Source organism: Neophocaena asiaeorientalis, unplaced genomic scaffold, assembly GCF_003031525.2.
Source record: "Neophocaena asiaeorientalis asiaeorientalis breed wild unplaced genomic scaffold, Neophocaena_asiaeorientalis_V1.1 scaffold594, whole genome shotgun sequence".
NCBI classification, from domain to species: domain Eukaryota; kingdom Metazoa; phylum Chordata; class Mammalia; order Artiodactyla; family Phocoenidae; genus Neophocaena; species Neophocaena asiaeorientalis.
In genome coordinates, this window is record NW_020175066.1 from 888,684 (window position 1) to 908,801 (window position 20,118).

Below are 20,118 nucleotides of genomic sequence, written 5' to 3' on the forward strand. Positions count from 1 at the left end.
AAAAGGGCAAGAGGCAGTGGGTAAAAAAAAAAAAAAAAAAAAAAAATCAACAAAAATATTGAATAAATATCTTGAATAGCAGAACTTGGCAAGAATCCCTGATACTTTTCAGTATAAGAATGTAGTCCCAGTTCTGTGATCTTTCACACTAACAGGGACTTTTCCTAAGCACAGAACTCAACATCTAAGGAATTTAAAACACTTGATAATAGTTAATTCAATTCCCTATTACATTCCTTCCTGGTTAAAAAAAACACAAATTTTGCAAAATGTATCTTGCCCATAGAGGATGGGAAGCACCAAGATGAAATGAATGACTTGAGAGTAAAATGCATCCCTCTGCCTCACGGCCAGAAGCAAAAGTGAGACATCCTATGGCATGAAGAGTGACTTCATCAAAGATTTTCACAGAAACAGCAGAGCCCACACATCCACAGGAGTATAAGCCCCTTCAAAGACTACACGCTCGTTACAAAAATGCCCGCCAATGCTCAAGACATCTTAGGAACAAATCTTTTAAGGCTGCCTTCACGTATATAACATTCTTTTGAAATCTTCAACTGTGACAAATTTGGGTCTTTGAAAGTGGAATTTGATATCTGTAAGTTGGAAATACATTGAGAAAATAAAGGGAATCATCAGGCTGGATTTTATTTTTAATCAAAAGAACAAGTGCTTTCCTTATGCGGCTTGTAAACTAATACTTCCAAAGACAATTCTTTAAACCTATTCCAAACTCCCTTTCTAAGAGCAGCAGCTATGGAATAAGCAGGCAGCCTCCCTAGATGACCTCTTTGAAGGGCACCTTTTGCTTTTTAGGATGTCTTTGGTTTTGGCATTGTACGTGCACTTAATTAGGTAGCAGCTAAATCTGATTCCACTTTTCCACATTATTCATTCATTCAACAAATATTTATGGTGCACCTAATACGTGCCAAGTACTGTGTTAAATCCTAGCAAGATGATGGTGAGCAGGCCCACTACCTGTCCTCGTGAAGACGATTTACATAAGCACACAAATTATAACCCATAAGTCAGTCCAGTGGGAAAAAAAGACATATGGTGATGCAAAAACCTATTAAGAAATGATTAAAGAAGACAATGAGGTGATACAAACAAACTTTATTTAACACTTTATGAAGCGGAAAACCTCCTTGCGGAGAACTGCAAAATGGGGTGGACAGCTGGAAGCCTTCATAGGATAAAGAATAAAGAACAAGGAAGAGAGGGACTTCCCTGGTGGTCCAGTGGCTAGGACTCCAAGGTCCCAATGTAGGGGAACCGGGTTCAATCCCTGGTCAGGGAACTAGATCCCACATGCCGCAACTGATCCCGCACGCCGCACTAAGACCCAATGCAGCATGCATAAATTAATTAATTAATAGAACAAGGAAAAGAAAAATAGAAAACATTGGTGACCAACTAGGGCCGCACAGTCACCCTTGTCTGGAGTGAGAAGGCCCAGAGCTGGCTTGGCCCTTGCAGAATGGCTGACTAGCTATGCTCACTGCGTTCCAGGTCAAGCAGAGCGGTTTCAGGGACATCAGAATCATCTAAGTGTCAGTTTGCTGAGGTGGCACCCTGCGCAGAAGCGGCTGCATCTGGGGCCTAGAAAATTATTTCAACAAGCATATAATAGTGAGATCCAGCTAGTGTAAAGAGGCTTCCCTGAGGAGATGTATTAGTTTGAGCTGAAGATAAATAGGAGTTAACTAATAAAAGCAAAGAGGACTATGTGGGGAGAGGTATGGAGACAGTGGGGGTGGAGGAGAATGATGTTCCAAGTATTGTGAACAGCATGTGCAAAGGCTCTGTGGCTTTTTAAAAGACTGTGGGTACATTAAGAAGTGAAAGAGGGACTTCCCTGGTGGCACAGTGGTTAAGAATCTCCTGATGATGCAGGGGACACAGGTTCGAGCTCTGGTCCGAGAATATCCCACATGCTACGGAGCCATTAATCCCGTGTGCCACAACTACTGAGCTTGCACTCTAGAACCCGCAAGCCACAACTACTGAGCCCGTGAGCCACAACTACTGAGCCCGTGAGCCACAACTACTGAAGCCCGTGTGCCACAACTACTGAAGCCCATGCCTAGAGCCCATGCTCCACAACAAGAGAAGCCACTGCAATGAGAAGCCTGCGCACCACAACGAAGAGTAGCCCCCGCTCGCCGCAACTAGAGAGAGCCCGCACACAGCAACAAAGACCCAACGCAACCAAAAATAAATAAATAAATTTATTTTTTTAAAAAAAGAATCTATTGTAAAAATCTAGAAGAGAGGGTGGAGCTAACACAGATGAGAGAAATGAATGGATCTGAGAGACACTAAGGATGTAAAAGCACTAAAGGTTTGGAAGGTATTCTATATTCGTTATTTACTCAAAGAAAACGCTTTGGTTTTGCCTAAGAATTCCTTATTTGTTAATTATTTGCAAACAAAAAAAGTCATGCAAATGTCAGAGTTCTTTTTCAGAGTTCTGCATCAATTTTATCTTCTTTTAGATAAAGAAGAAAAAGTAACAGAGAAAAACAAAACTTAATAAGTATCTCATTTTATGTAAAAATGTGTGTTCCTGAAAAACTGAGCTACACCTGGGTAATAAAAGAACCTATATCTTATTATTGAGTAAATATTTCTTCCTTGCACAAAAACACACTAAAAAATGCAGAACAGATTATCATGATACTATATCAAGTGAAATGTAAACCATTATCTCAATTATTTCCATACATCATTTCTCCTTTATTATAAGGTACATAAATCAGGTGATTTTACAACTCTAAAAGGAGGGAATGGCTGAGAGATTTAATAATCACCATCAAGTTTTATAATAAACCATTTAGTAAGCAACTAGAATGCCTAAGAGACTTGCAAGGATTTAAAACTATTCTTCCACCAATGACTTCACCCACATGGAAAAGTCCTTTTTATACCTATATTACTATGATATGCACTTGTAGTCCACACCCTCCAAAAGATACAGCTCTCCAGTAGGCCTGGGTTACCATGTCATAGCAATGTAGTAAGAAGTTCAAAAGGTAGTCAGCCTTGTAAACGCTATGAATACACATATACCACAAAAAGTTGAATTTTGTACTGAATTGGCCACATGTTCTTGTGTCTGATGTATACAAGCCAATTTGTACCACACTCAGAACAAACATAAAGGAGGAAACTGGGTTTCAGCAGTCTCATATCAACAACAAATGTACCAGCTAAATTCTAATTCCATGAGCTAAAAAAAGTCTAATTTTGAGACTGTGCAACTAGAGTCTGTACCATCCCTTAAAAATACAGGTTCTAACTTGGAAAGAAACAAATTCAATATGAAAACCACTGAGGAAAGAAAACCACGGCAGGTTAATAAACTGACTTCTAAAGGATAAATGCATATTTAAACATGCTGCTTTTGGCGACTTAAGTCACAACCCAGGCATTACTTCATCGGAGACTCTGCATATGAATTTCTGTTTTCCTTCCTTTAAAAAAATCATTAAGCGGGCTTCCCTGGTGGCGCAGTGGTTGAGAGTCCGCCTGCCGATGCAGGGCACACGGGTTCGTGCCCCGGTCCGTGAAGATCCCACATGCCGCGGAATGTCTGGGCCCGTGAGCCATGGCCACTGAGCCTGCGCGTCCGGAGCCTGTGCTCCGCAACGGGAGAGGCCACAACAGTGAGAGGCCCACGCACCATAAAAAAAAAAAAAAAAAAAAAAAAAAAATCATTAAGCAACTAAAGTATATGTGAAGTAACTTGAATTGCCTAAAACACTGTCTTGACAGTCATTATCCTCTGTAACACATACACTTAAGCCTGAATTGGGCATATAGTGGTATTTTAAGAAATAAAAATTCTGGGGACTTACCTGGTGGCGCAGTGGTTAAGAATCCACGTGCCAATGCAGGCAACACCGGTTCGAGCCCTGGTCCGGGAAGATCCCACATGCCGCGAAGCAACTAAGCCTGTGCACCACAACTACTGAGCCTGCACTCTAGAGCCCACAAGCCACAACTACTGAAGCCTGTGCACCTAGAGCCCATGCTCTGCAACAAGAGAAGCCACCACACGAGAAACCCGTGTACCGCAATGAAGAGTAGACCCCACTCTCCACAACTAGAGAAAGCCCGTGCGCAGCAATGAAGACCCAACGTGGCCAAAAATAAAGAAATAAAATTTTTTTTAAAAATGAAAACAAACAAAACCACACACACACGGTTGAAAGATGGGCCCTATAGTAAAGATGTTGACCCTTTCATGATTTCATCTGCTTGACAAAGATGTCATGATGTCACTTGGCACATGAGTTTCCTAAGTGGACCATGCTCCTTCACACACTCACCAGTATTTCAGTGAGGAACAGCAAAAGGGGTTCTTACCTAAGTCTCAGGTCTTACAATTTCTGAATTTCAAGTGAAGGGATAGTCATTCACCCTTTAGTTTTCTTGAGAAGCACCAAGAAGTATGTCTGCAAAGGCAGCAAAAGCCTGAAGGATTAACGAGGATGTTAGATGTCTCATATCTAAGTTTTATGAACAGAAAAAAATGGAGGTTTGTATTTATCAGAGCTTAATATGGTATGTTCCAGATTCTGAGAGGACCTGATTACGGAGGCATTTTGGTTTACCTTTTCTGGTTTTCACTTTTTGTTATGGAAATTTTCAGTACATACAAAGTTGAGAGAGTAGTATGATGAACTGCCATCACTCGGCTCAAGAATTAACAATGTATAGCTATTTATAATCTCCCATTCCCACTCCTTTCCTCTGCTGGATTGTTTTAATGCAAACTTCATATATCATATCTGAAATAAGCAGAAAAAATGGTCTGCAAAAACATATCACTTCCTAATCCCCAGAAGCTGTGAATATTACTTTACATGGCAAAAAACTGTGACTGTAACTTTGGATCTTAAGGAGGAATTTATCTTGGATTATCCAAGTAAGCCCTAAATGCAATCACATGAATCTTTATAGGAGACAGGCAGAGGGAGATGAGACACAGACATACCAAGAGGAGAAGGCCATGAGACGGTGCAGAGAGATGCAGCCACAAGCCAAGGACAGCTTCCAAACCTGGAAGAGGTAAGAATTCTCCCCTAGCATCTCAGAGGGAGCATGGGCGTGCCTACACCTTGATTTTAGACTTCTAGCCTCCAGAACTAAGAGAGAATAAAGTTCTGTTGTTTAATCCACCCAGTCTGTGTTAATTTGTTACTGCAGTCATAGGAAACTAACACAATATCACGTAATCTGAAAAACATTTCAGTATGTATCTTTAAGAAATAGACTCTTTTTTAATAATAATATAATTATCATTCCCTTTTTTTAAGAGTCCTTTAATTTGTCTAATATCCAGAGTTTAAATTTCCCAAATTGTCTCATAATTTTATATTTATAATTTATAACTTTATGTTGATTTAGCCAAACCAAGATCTAAACATGGTTATGTCTCTTAAGTCTCAATGCCACTTTTTAAAAAATAATAAATAAAAACACTTATCTGACACTGACTTTGGGAGAAAAAATAATAGTTCCTCTTTCTTGTTTTTCTTGCCACTTATTTCCTGAACAAACTGAATAATTTGTCCTACAGAAATTTCTGCATTCTGGATTTGGCTGGTCACATCTCCATGGTACTTTTTGACAAGGTCCTCTTTTTCCTATGCTTCTTATAAACTAGTAGTCAGATCTAAAGTCTTGATCAGAATCACATTCAGCTTTTTGGCAAGAAACTTCAGAGATGGTTCCATATATTCCCTATTGCATCAAATTAGGGGGCACGTATTCACTTCTTTCTCTTTTTGTAATATTAAGATTGATCAGTGGGTCCTGGGGTTATCAGCCTGATCCATCAATTATAAAGTTCCCAATCAGCCTTTGACCTAATAGTTTTCACAGTCACAGATGACCATTCCCTAGATCTGTTATTTCATTAGGGGTAATGAAATGATACTATTTTCTTTATATCATTCCTTCTGCATTTACTAGCTGGAATTCTTCTAAAAATAAGATTTTTGTTCAATCTATTTGGTTACTCTGAAATACAGGGTTTTTGTTTGTTTTTTTTTAAACAGGAAAAGTAAGATAAATGCTTGACAACATCTAATTTTTAAGGTAGTGCCAGGACGGACATCCGCCTCTTGACTACAAAGACTACCTTGTCTGTACTCAATGAATGTAACTTCTCCAGTGTGCGCAACTTAGTCCTCAAGTTACCAATTCAAATACTCAGCCTACAATATGAAACCTGGTTTTTTTTGAGATTTATTTGTGCTTTTATTTGCCAGTATAATTTAACTACAATGGCCTGCAAACTTTTCTGATCTAAAAAGTACATTTTACATCACAGTCCAACAAACACACACACATATGTAATATGCATACATAGATGAAAGTGAAACAAAAGAATATGAAACCTATTTTTAAAGAATAAAAGCCAGGATCCAACATGTCTATGTCAATTTGATGTCGATTCTTAGGATTTATGCCCATCAGATCAGTCCAAACTCCTCAACCAACCCCTTCAAACCACTCACCCTGAGTCTACCTGATCCTGTTTCACTAATACAACCCATCTTCTCATTCTGGACTCTGTGCCTTTGGTTCAGTGCTCTGCACACCTGCCTCTAACCCTGCAACCAGCTCAAGATGTCCTCTTCTCCCTCAAAAGTAAACACGCGGGGATTCCCTGGTGGCGCAGTGGTTGAGAGTCCGCCTGCCGATGCAGGGGACGCGGATTCGTGCCCCGGTCCGGGAAGATCCCACATGCCGCGGGGCGGCTGGGCCCATGAGCCATGGCCGCTGAGCCTGCGCGTCCGGAGCCTGTGCTCCAAGACGGTAGAGGCCCCAACAGTGAGAGGCCCGCAAAAAAAAGAAAAAAAAAAAAAGTAAACACGCCTCCTGCTCTTCCAGCACCCTCCTTTCTTTTATGAATGGCACAATCCTTCTTTCAGGAGACTGTTCTTTCTCTGCGTCCTAACTATGGATATGTATTTCTAGATGGGGCTGCCAATTACCAAATAATTTGGGCCCCTGGCCACAGGGAAAAGGGTGTCACCCAAGCGAAGTCGACCAGAGGCATTCCTGGGATTCTGAGATGTAGACTAAAAGAAAGTCAGGCCCTCTTTCTGGGTGATCCTTGCCTTTCTGGCAGTCATGCCCCCAGCCACGTGGAGGAAACTGACTCAGAAAGAAGTAGGGATAAGACACAGAGAGTCTTGGTGGCATAGGAGTTTTCAGTTTTGGTTTCCAAGACCGCCTTCACTTCTCCCATACCTTTGACCATATGAACAAATAAATTCCCTGCTGTACAGTTTAAATTTCTAAAATTTACAACCAAAGGAATCCTAATATGACCCCCACCATGATTCTTGAAGCCTATGACCACCATGACCTCTACCTTCCTGGTTTCTTGCACTTACTTTCTATACAAATAACACTTCATCACATGCTGTCCTGATTTTTTTTGTGTGTCAAATACATATCTGTCACTATCTTTTGTGGCCTTGCAGACATATATCTTACATACCTTTTGAAAGACCCCCAAACAATCCCTAGAATAGTGCTAATAGAGCTTCAGTAATAAATAACAATTACCATGTATTGAATATCACTTCCATGGTAAGCACTTCACATGAGTTATCTTATTTAACCCTCACGGAAACCTCCTGGGTTGGGCATTATTTCCACTTAGAGATAAAGAAGCTGAGGTTCATCATAGGAAAGTAACTGGTGCAAAGACACACATTTACTAAATAGTAAAGCAGGGATTTGAACCAGATTTGCATCCAAATTGCATCCTCTTCCCACCTCACCCATGTTGCCTCCAACAATGATAGAAACTTGCTAATTAATTTACCAGAGACTGTAATTGATCAAAGACCTCCATTTAACCCCTGATTTTCCACTAACCTCAAAGTGCAGGTCCCTTCATCATTAAGAATAACATTAATATATGAATGTATAAATAAATATGCTATATGAAAATAAGTATCTTGAAAAAAGTTACAATACAATTTCTCCAAAATTGCTTCTGGCAGCCTGAAGATGAAATCCTGGCATTTCTCTTAAAGTAATAGGTAAAAGGAATGAATATTTATTTAAGACCACTCTGCCAGAACAAGATGTATACAACTCCCCTGGCAGTGATATTTCAAAACAGCAAAAGGAGATTTGTGAGCACCTGTCAATGTGTAACATGCCTTCAGCTCCGCAACTGCTCACAGGAATATTCCTATGTCATCATTAGACAGTAATGTTATTGAGCACTCCCATGGCTCGGAGGCAAGAACAGAAGCCCTTTAGGAAGAAAACGGCTCCGTCTTCTTAGCTCAGCAACGACAGGGGCCAGAGGACAGGAACAGCAATTTACTGGTAGAGAACTTAAAAGCCACCGGCTTTCATCTCTACATGATCTGCATCCTTCAGGCCAACGTTTTCAATTCCATGCTTGTGTCTCCAATTCCTGCTGGACACATCAACATGGAACTCCCGCTATCAAATTAACTTTGGGGCAATAATAGTTTTTCAGCATCTAGCCAAGTACTTTCCATTGAAAAGTGTCCCATAAACTTGTTGGTGGTTGTCTGTTTCTCTTTTTTCCTTTCTCATTTTTACCACTTTACTTGAGGGCCTTATACCACATACACACTCTTCTGGGAAATATAATGATTGTTCCTAGAAGGCCAGAAGCTGCTATCAAAGAGGCATGCTCCTTATTTATAATTTGGCAACAGCACAGCCAAGGGGAGGGTATGCCTAGCACTCACTGAAGAATGGCTGCATCCCCTGATGGGACAAGACTTTGCTAACTTGCATACTCTGGTCAAAGACAGGCCCTAAAGAATTCATTGCCATCACAGACTCAAAAATACTTCAGATGAGATCGTATATGTGATAGTGCTTTGTGACTCTAAATTACCCCTGCTAGTGATGTGCCTGTTACAAAGGCAAAGACCTGGGGAATAGGTAGGCGTATGGTTTGAAAGAACTAACTAGGTCCGAACAGAAGGAAAAAAGAAAGAGAGAGCCCAGAGGATTCAACAGAAAACCTAGACAACAAAGGGGATGTGGTGGTGGAAAGTTTCAAGTTAGCAAACGCCCACTCAGTTCAACAAACACTTACTGGATGGCAGGCACTGGTCTACGTCTTGGGACACAGAGCCAAAGACAGTCAAAACTAATTCAGCCAAGATCCCTGCCCTTCGTGGAGCTTTATGTTCTTATTCGGGGAGACAGCTGATAAACAATACACATAATAAATAAGTAAATTGTAATATGTTAGAAGATAAGTGCAGGAGAGCAGGGGAAGGGGGATGGAAAGTGCAGAGGGTTTGCAATACTCTCAGATTAAAAGGCATGCCAAAGAGCATAATGAGTCAGATTTCCAATGATGTTCCTCAAAAACTACATTCAAGGGACTTCCCTGGTGACGCAGTGGTTAAGAATCTGCCTGCCAATGCGGGGGACATGGGTTTGATCCCTGGTCCAGGAAGATCCCACATGCCATGGAGCAGCTACACCCGGGCACCACAACTACTGAGCCTGTGCTTTAGAGCCCGCAAGCCACAACAACTGAGCCCTCGAGCCACAACTACTGAAACCTGTGCGCCTAGAGCCCATACTCCTCAACAAGAGAAGCCACTGCACTGAGAAGCCCGCACACCACAAAGAAGAGTGGCCCCCGCTCACCACAACTAGAGAAAGCCCACACGCAGCAATGAAGACCCAATGCAACCAAAGATAAATAAATAACTTTTTTTTAAAAACTACATTCAATTGCAGGAGAAATGAGGAAAATCAAACAGAGCTTGAATGAAACGTGCATAAAAGTTGACAAATCCAAATTGCCTAGGAACATACAGCTCATTTTCCATATTTCGTCTTCTTCACCCTTGTTCAAAATTATTGACACCAACAGGCTACATAACATATTTACAGAGGAAGATATGAAACAACTTAGCCAGAGGCAGAGCAAAGGGAATTATAAGAGACAAGGGCAAAGCAGATGAGAGCAAAAACAGGAGCAAAGCAGTACCTCAGGAAAGGGCTAATTCAACAGGACTTTAAATATGACAGTTTTTTTCTTAGGAATAGTTGGCTCTAGGTCAAGGATGATATATACGTTTCATTTCTAGTAACAACCCCAAACAGCTGGCAGAGTCCTTCTGGATCCCTGCATTGATAAAGAGTTCTGGGTCCTGTGGGCAATGAACTAGACATTTCTTCCATGAGCTCAAGATGGGGGACTGCGCACACATGCCCTACACTTGCCTTTCCTTCCTTGGTAGAGCTTAGCGCTTTTTAAAAAAAAAAAAAAAAAAGCAGTAAACACTCACTGGCCACCTACAATGTGAAGCAAAACTAAGAACAGTGGAGGATTTGGAGTGTAGAGCTTGATCCAAGTCCTAATGGAGTTTATAATATAATTTGGAAGAAGAATAATTACACAAAAGATAACACTAGAAAGCATCAAATGACTAAATTCCTAAAATTTCAGTACGGAGATTCAGATGCCAGGAAATTGCTACAGGAAAAGATAGCCAAGAAAGGTTAAAGGAGGACACAGGCTCTGAACTAGGCTTTGAATAATTCACATCACTGAAATAACTGGAAAGAGGAAGGACTGGTCCCAGCAAGATGGCAAGTAAGGAATAGGCAGGCGTGCTCAGGAATGAGGAACAGATCAGCATGGCAGCCAGAGCAGAGGATCTAAACAGGGCACCAGATCATAGATGCCTTGAGCATTAGTCAGGGATCTCCAGAGACAAGAGAACCAACAGGAGACATATATATAAAGGAGATGTGTGTGTGTATATATAGAGACAGATAGAAAGGTTTATTATAAGGAATTGGCTCATGCAATTATGAAGGCTGAGAAGTCCCAAGGTCTGCACTCGGCAAGCCAGAGAAGTAGGACAGCTGATAATATAGTTCAAGTCCAAGTTTGAGGCCAAAGTCACAGAAGATGGATGCCCTAGCTCAAAAACAGGCAGAGTGAGCAAATTCTCCCTTACTCAGCCTTTCTGTTCAGTTCAGGTCTTCAATGGATTGAATGACGCCCACCGACAATGGAAAGGCCATCTGCTTTACTCAGTCTACCAATTCCAGTGTTAATATCATCCAGAAACACCTTCACAGACACACCCACAATAATGTTTAACCACATCTCTGGGCACCCTGTGGCCCAGTCACGTTGGTACCTAAATTTAACCATCACAGCTTGAACTGAGTCATTATCCAGTAGGCAACAAGGACCGTGATCAGAGACATGAGCAAAGCTATACTTTATAAAATCAAACTGACTGTGGCATGAAAATGGATTACAGAAGGAAAAACTGGAAGCAAAAACAAGGTAAAAAAATATTATAATTGCCCATGTGATAATAAGAGGCAGACCATCAATGACAAACACGTACAGGATTCTATTCAAGATGAGGTACTCTGCTAGGTGATTAAGATGAGCTACTCGTGTCACCCTACAGTTTAATTTGATGTCAGGATCGAAATGGAGACCTATGCAGCAGGACTGGAGAAGCAAGCCTAGGATTCCAAAGGTCATCAATGAAGACGCAGATTTAGGGATTACCCATATAGGGAAGGGAGCCGAGTTGATAGTTTGCTTCTGGCGTGCCCATCCTGACAGAAGCCCGCAGGACAGCAGGTTGAATCAGTCAGTCTTGAGTCAGGAAGCCTCATCAGACCAACTCATTTTTGTGATTCACTGGGGAGGAATGACCACTCCTAGGTGGCAAACTAATCCTAAAACATGATCAAGAGGTGGGATTACTTTAGAGGAAAAAAAGGCAGGAGGCAACACAACCAGCCTGCCTAAACACAACTTAAACACTAAACACAACTTACAAGCTGATTCATCAAGAGCAACTGCAGGGTCCACTTTCCAAATCAGACACACAAAGTCTTCAACAGGAACCCAGTGGAGAAGAACAAGGAGGAAACTGAGAGAAGGTCAAACTTCATCAAGCTGATAAGAGATTAGCATTAACCATGAAGTTTCTAACACAACTCAGGTAAATAGCAGGTTATCTGGTATTTCCTGAAGTAAATCAAGGTCAATGGAAGTCCTACTGTCACATTTTTCATAAGCATTTAAATTACTGCATCTTGCTTAAAATAAGCCAAAGTGAAAAATAAATAAAAATAAGCCAAAGTGTAAACAGTCTGCAATATACACAAACAGGAGAGATTTTAAATATTCAACTTACCAAAAAAGTGACAATGTTAGCGAACAGGCAGTAACCAAGACTAATACATAAGGTATGTTGCATCTTCCCACGAAAAAAAATCAAAAGTACTATATACAAATGATGAAGTTTCTCTTGTATTCTAAGAAATTCTTTTTTTACGAAAGAATTTTTCATACAAAAAATATCAAGAAACATTTTTCCTAATACAGTAAATATGGGCAGCATCATCTCCATTTTGAGGATGCACAAAGTTTCATGCTAAATGACCTACTGACGATCTTTTTTTTTTTTTTTGGCTGCGCCATGCTGCATGCAGGATCTTAGTTCCCCGACCAGGGACCGAACCCGTACCCCCTGCAGTGGAAGTGCAGAGTCTTAACCACTCAACCACCAGGGAAGTCCCGATGATCATATTTTTACAGTATAGCTTACATCACTTATGCATAAATACACACATGTATATATGTCATATATATATACATATAAAGGGTGTATGTGTTTATACTGTACAGATATTTATATTTGTTAAGATACTTTTATACTCATTGTGATATATTACAAAGAAAATCATGAATGAACTCCAAGTACAAGTTCCATGAACACAAACAAAGCAGAAGATACTCATCTTGAGGAATGCAACATAATCTTCTAATTGAATGCTTATGAAAAAAGCTTGGACTCGATGAAAATATTAATCAACTCTCTAAGATGGTCAATAAAAACTCTGCCACAGGAATTTCTGAAATGTTCCTCCTTCAATGAGCCTGGGTCATGAAATTTAGCCAAAGTATCATATTTCACATTTGCCACACACAGATGAGTGAAATCAGTTCCTGGGACTTTCTATAGGCCTAAAGATCTTAAAATTGACCCATGACCAATATTTCAACAGAGGTAAATTTTCATACAAGAAGAGGAGCTAAAATACACTCACTCTGCATTCTGCAAAACCTGGTGGATTCTCTGAACTCGTTCTTAATAGCATGTCCTAGAATAATGTTCTTAAAAAAATTTTTTTTAACTATGCTCCATAAAAAATAATTAGCAGCTCATCCGACAATTGCAGAGTATTTTTATAGGTGTTATCGATTACTATGTTCTCTTGGGGAAAACATTAAAACCAAAAAGAACCTGACATGTGAAGAAATGAGGTAAGCCTTACCTAAAAGCTCAGCGCCTTCTGTTACTACGACCTTTTGTTTCACAGTCGGGTCATGTAATAATAATTTCTATCTTCAGTCCAATACATTCAAAAAAGAAAGCTATTAATATAATTTAAAATGTAGGGACACTATTAGAGGAAGTGTAAATTAGAGGAATTTAGCATTTTCATACCTCTGACTCTTTCACAAACCTTTCCTACACAAGTGTACAAAGACAGACTTTAAAGGATGTTCTCTAAAGCACTAGTCTTACTATAGAAAAATGGGAAACAACCCAAATTTCCAACAACAGGAAACTGTTAAAATAACCTGTCATGCAATACTATACAGTATGATCTGTATGTATGGTCATGGGAACATTTTCAACACCAATTAAGTTAAAAATAAAAACGAAGTTGAAAGTTGTTTTATATTACCCCACTTGTTATTAACAAAAACAATAATAAACATATTTTTAATACAGGGAAATTTGGGGGAAGTTTCTCTAGAATACAAGATCACAGTGCACTTTATCTTTCAACATTACATATTTCTGTGATGTTTGAATGTTGAATAATATGTATTGTGTGTATAATCAGAAAAAATAAAGTTTTATTTTAAGTTAGTGATATAATTGGAGGGGAAGTAGGAAAAAATTTTATGTATAAAGAAAAGGGAAGGGGCTTCCCTGGTGGCACAGTGGTTGAGAGTCCGCCTGCCGATGCAGGAGACACGGGTTCATGCCCCGGTCCGGGAAGATCCCACATGCCGCGGAGCGGCTGGGCCCGTGAACCATGGCCGCTGAGCCTGCGCGTCTGGAGCCTGTGCTCCGCAACGGGAGAGGCCACAACAGTGAGAGGCCCGCATACCGCAAAAAAAAAAAAAGAAAAAAAAAAAGGGAAATCTTAGGGTGTTAAAAAACTTTTCTATTTTAGCTCTACAATATTCTCTACAATATTATCTGCCTCTACCTCTCTTTTGGAAGACAGCTGTTTCCTTATTCTCAGAATTTCAAAACTGAACAACATACATAGACATTGGAAGGGCCCCTTACCATCTCCCGTTAGTAATAGCTTATAGGGATAAAAGTTTAGGCCAAACTCCAGTATTTATCAAATTCAACACTGTCAGTTCCTGAACAGTTGCAAACAAACTGCAAAGGTGTCTCTAAGTTATTTCAGAATTAACCAAAAAAAAAGAAGAAAAAAAAAGGATTCTGCAGACTCTGAAACTATCTGAAGCATTTTCATGATGGAAATATGAGGAATTAGAGATAGCTACCTACTTTTGAATCCACAGCCCTGTAACCTATTCAAACATTGTAAAAACTAGACGGAAAGGACAAGACAACAGTGCCTGGAAAGGTAACTGAGGAATCACAAGCATGGGGGAAATTTCCACCTGCCTGGGGAAGGGTGTGAACCTGTGCTGGGAGAGGGGTGTCTCCACAGTCATGTGACCTTGGCAAAACAATTAAACTCCTCTACCACAATTTCCTCACCTGCAAAATCAAAGGATGGAGAATAAACAATCTCTGTGGTCCCTTTCAGCTCTAAAATTCTGAAAACAAAGCTTTACTCTTTCCTTGCCAAAGGATATCTTAAATATATATATATATATATATATATATATATACATATACATATATATATAAACACACACATGTACATAGCATAAAATGTAAGGTATAAGGTTATAAGGTACAAGGCCAAAAACAGCAGACGCCTGCCTGGCTCCTCCCCAACCTTGAGTTCCACTCTCCAAAAGAAGCCCCTTCAATTCTTTTAGATGTTTCTTCTAGTAATTACTTCCATATTTGTAAATCACACATTTAGATTACTATTTTCTGATTTTTCTCAATTTTAGACCCTACCAAAAGTTCCTTATGGCAACTATTGGGGCATTTATCACCTGTCCCACCTCCTGGGGTGCAGCTACACTGTTGAGATGCAAAGGATATAAAGATTATATGCATGTACACACATGTATAAGAACGTGTTTCTATATAGTCCTGTCCCCAGTGAGCACTCATTTTGATTCATGAGAAATAAGGTCCCATTCTAAACACTACACATCTAAACACTGCACAAAATGTAGCAGAGAAAAAATTAAAAGCCTGGCCTCTAAATCAGAAAAGTCCTGCATTCGGGTCTGAGTCCACCACATACAGGAACAAAGTATGCACCTGAAAATTCCTTATTTTCTCTGAATCTCATCTATTCTCCTCCTGTGTAAGCTGAATATAAGACACCAACTACAAAATGGTTAAATCACAAAGCACAAATACGGTATACCTGTGAAAGCACTGTTACTCATAAAGCACTATAAAAATGTTACTTTCCGTTACTGTCTTCACTAAGAGATCCCTATAAATGAAGTACCTGAAGTTACTGGTCACTGTTCTCCTATGTAGGCTAAAAACTAAGAGTCAGAAGTCACTGAGAATAAGAGTGAAATAGATGTAAGTCATGTTCCAAGGCCAGAATCTGAGGGTCCAGCTCTTCAAAGGGTCTATGTATTGCCCTATGAGACAAATGCACACAGAACAAAGATTGAGCATCTCAGCAGGGGTCAGAGAAAGCAATTGTTTTATATTTGCAGAGAGAGAGAGCTTCCTTACCAAATTTTCTTTATAAAAGTAATACAAGGGGACTTCCCTGGTGGTCCAGTAGTTTAGAATCCACCTTCCAACGCAGGGGACCCGGGTTTGAGATCCCACATGCTGCGGAGCAACTAAGCCCATGCACCACAACTACTGAGCCCACGCACTCTAGAGCCCATGCGCCACAGCTAGAGAGAAGCCCGCATGCCGCAATGAAAAATCTCACATGCTGCAACCAAGACCTGATGCCACCAAATAAGTAAATATTTTTTAAAATAAATAAAAATAAAATACAAGAACATAATTTCAAAGGTCACTCCTCAGGCTTCTTCTAACATGTACCTCTATATTTCAAAATAATTTGTACATCTGCTTTTTGATTTGCAGACATAATCTATTGGCTTCCTATTACAACAGAAAGAACTTTGCAGAGAAAGTCTTTTGGACCAAATTTGGGAAGTTATCATGAAGAACTGTCCAGCAATGCATTACCGACACTACAGTAAAACTGTCCTCTCATTTCTGGTCTTCAGAGGCCTACATTGAAAGTGATACAACCATAGTGTCTCTATTTAGAGGCAAGTAGGAAGCTAGCTGGGCAGATAGATCTAGATTATGAGACCACTCTAAATCTCTCTCTGAATCTAGTTCAGTGATACTCAGTTTCTCTTGTCTTTTCCACATGCCCCACACAGTTTAATCCTGTTCCTAAAGCTACAGGTCAAATGACAAATGGGATCCCAAACTTAACTTATTTCAAGACAAGCATGGAAACAACTCTATGAGCTGTGTGGAAAGGGGGTAACTGGAACTAAAAGAAACCAGCCTTTAATTATCTGAAAAGTTATCTAAAGACAACGAATATGCTGCACTAAAAAGTAAATTTATGGACTGAATCTCCTGCTCCATTTCTGTCCAGAGAAGACCACTAAACTTCTCCAGATGTGGTCTTGGGCTGTGGTACGCTACATTTGGGCTGTTTCAGGGAAAACATCCTGTCTAGTGCCAGGTGTACAAGTGAACTTGAGGTCAGGCAGGTGACCCTGCTGACCAGGCATGGTACATTAAGGAGAGGAAATCTTTTCTCTCGCTAATCAACAGGATAAAGGTGATTAAGCAGGAATTATTTTTTCAATGACCTACATAATTTCATCAGGGCTGCTGTGGCTATTAGCAGAGAGCAGCTGACTTTCTAATGAGATGAATTTGATAGCATGGCCCTGCCACAGAAGGCAGGGAGTGGGCCCAATCTACAGGGAAGCAACAAATGGTGCGCATTGTTTACTACTCCTCCCCAGGGCTGTCTCTCCTCTGTTTTGGGCTCCTTCCTTCCACGGGGAATACTCCCCACCCTGGGATGCCTAAGGCCGCAGCACCTGCTGAATGGTGGAAGCCGGGTCTATTTTTTTTTTAATTTTTATTTTATATTGGAGTATAGTTGATTTACAATGTTAGTTTCAGGTGTGCAGCAGTGTGATTCAGTTATACAAATACTTACATCCATTCTTTTTCAGATTCTTTTCCCATTTCGGTTATTACAGAATATTGAGTAGAGTTCCCTGTGCTATACAGTCCTTGTTGAATATCTTTTTACAGATAGCAGTGTGTATTAGTCCAGCTCTGTCCCACCCACTTGGATCCACCCATTCTTAATAAACCCGAATAAATTAGGAGTCTGGTATTAACATAAACCGGGTCTATTAAGAATGGGTGGATCCAAGTGGGTGGGACAGAGCTGGGCTATCATCAGAACTGCCCACGTGATTCCCAAAGTCCCAAGCAAACAAGGCTACCGCTGCCACCAACACCTCTCTCTGGCTGGGCTTGAGATAGGACAGCAGTTAGTTCCACTCCCTACCAGAAGTGGAATTAACAAGGGACCTTTGTTAAGGTCGAAGCAGGACACACACACGCACGCACGCACACACATACCATCATCATCATCAATAACAACCACGACTTGAACGCAGTTTCATTAGAGAATGTGACGAAACTGAGCAAGAGCCACCCAACAAGTGAGTCCTAACACCAGGAAAGCGCTGCAATCCTCAGAGTGGCACCGCCTCTGCCTCTTGTGTGAAAGCGAGGAGGTCGGGAGAGGAAAACTGAGCCCCAGATCTCTTCGCCTTCGCCAGTTCCTCCGGTAGGATCAGGCTCTCCGGCCCCAAAAACCAAAAAAAGGGTGGAGAGCCCAGGTGCCATCCTCCTACGTCAAAACAAGCTGGCTCTTTCTCCCCCGGGATCAGTCACCGAGTCACGCCCGGTCCAGCAGCTCTGGGAGCCCCCTCCTCCCCACCGTGCCTCGGCCCGACACAGCAATCTTGTTTGGGATAGTCCCAGCGGGGGCCCCCCCTCACAATTCCTGCTCCTCCCGCCAAGTCGGAGAACACAGGCAAGGGATACTTCTGCTCTCCGCCCTCCCATAAACCCTAAAATAAAATAATCCCTCAAGCGCAAATCTCAGATCCGCACGCCACGTACCTGTCAGCGGCCGCGGCTCCTCCTCCCGGCCCGGTGCGGGACTCGCCAGGGCTGTCCAGGGACAGTCCAGAAAGTTTGTGCCACCACCGCGCTGGGCACCGCGAGGAAGGGGGAGCGGGCTCCTCGCCCGGACCGGGACAGTCCGCTCTGCGCCCCGGCCGGCGGCCGCTCTCACGCCTCGGACCAGGTCCTCCCCACCCAGCTCCAAGTCTACAGCGCGCCCCGGGAAGAAAGTACGAGGTGGGAGAAGGTCGGAGCGCAACTTTCCGACGGTGCGTCAGCCGGTGGCGGAGCCGCGCCGCTCCTGGGCTCCCCCGCCCCCCAACCCGCGCACTCGGGGGAGCGCGGGCGGGGCCCGAGCCGAGACGGGGCCCGACCTGCCTGGCCGGCCCAGGGGAGCTCGCGTCCGGCCCCGCCCCTGCCCTCGCCGCTAGCCCCGCCCCTCCCCCCGGAGAGGCGGCCGTCAGGTGCGCGGGGGTCGGGCTCAGCTGCGAGGCCGCCCCGGCGCCCGTTGCCAAGGTGAAGGAGGCGGAGCCTCTGAGGGAAATTTTCCACCGAAACTTAAACCCCGCGGAATGGAGGACACCTCGCCCCTGGGGACTCGCCTGTCGCTGGAACTACACCCCTTCACGAACACACACACACACACACACACACCCCACGTTTAAGGTCCTGCCAAAAGGCTCATTTCTTGAGTTCTGCTGAGTGGAGAAAGTCAGACATCTCCACGCGGCACGCACCCTGCGAGTATAGGTGTACGTGTCACAATTCACTGGTAATTTTCCCCCTGAAAATGAGGACTCTTTAATTGGACAGTTATACAGCAAAAAGAAATTTCCCCAACTCTCCCCGGGAAATGGGAGAGCAGGTTGGGAATCCGTTTCCCTACCACCCCGAGTATGGCGGTGGCCCTTGGCACTGCCTCGTGTTTCGCCGTCCTTCCCAGAGCCCAGACCTCGGACCCCGGCCGGCCCGGCCCCGCGTTTGCCAGCTGCCCTCCATCAGAGACTTCGCACATTGCCAAGCTGGTATTACCATCTCAACCTCCGCATTTCTCCGCCTTCCACACCTCTTGCATGCTTGGGTGGTAAAGTCAAGGATCTGCTTTCTGAACTTTAAATCCAGGAGGGGGAATCAAATTCTTGGTTAGAGGCTCTCTTGGCAGTTTCAGAGCCCTGTGGTTGGTGTGGCTGAAACTTGAGGTGAGCCGCAGTCTGAGCGGGTGTGGCGGGTGTGGAGCTTTTCCTACCGCAGCAGCGTCCTGCTGGGGCCTCACCAAATTCTCCTTTGGAGGAAGTATCTTCCTCCCTCCATTCTTGATGAATGGCATCCGAAAACAACCAAAATCAAATTTACCTAGTTTCAGGTTCTCTTTTGCAACCATGGCAATCAGAGGATGCAAACTTCACACTTCCTGCTCTACCACTACTGCTATACTTGTTGACGGCAGCAGGAATGCACCTGCTGCGAATAACTCTCAGCCTTCACCAGCCTTCCACCTATAACAAGTGCAAGACAGGTGGCTCCTAAGTAAAAACTGGGGAAGGACAGGGAGGTAGAAGAGTAGGAGCGGGGAAGTTCTGCCCAGCAGGTCACCTGGGCCTGTTCTAACAACTGGGATGTGAGGCAATCATTTATTCAACCAATATCGATTGAGTGCTTTTTGCATGCTAGACAGTCTTCTAGG

General features: G+C 42.4%; 1 protein-coding gene across 2 annotated transcripts in view; it reads right to left on the bottom strand.

Moving 5' to 3' along the window:
• FHIP1A (FHF complex subunit HOOK interacting protein 1A) overlaps positions 1-18,748 on the bottom strand; it is a 263,508-nt gene extending 244,760 nt beyond the window's left edge. For both annotated transcript variants that reach the window (XM_024764045.1, XM_024764044.1), the window contains exon 1: positions 18,432-18,748. The gene's annotated coding sequence lies outside the window, so the exon portion shown is untranslated. The remainder of the gene's footprint in view (positions 1-18,431) is intronic.
• Positions 18,749-20,118: the final 1,370 nt, after the last annotated feature.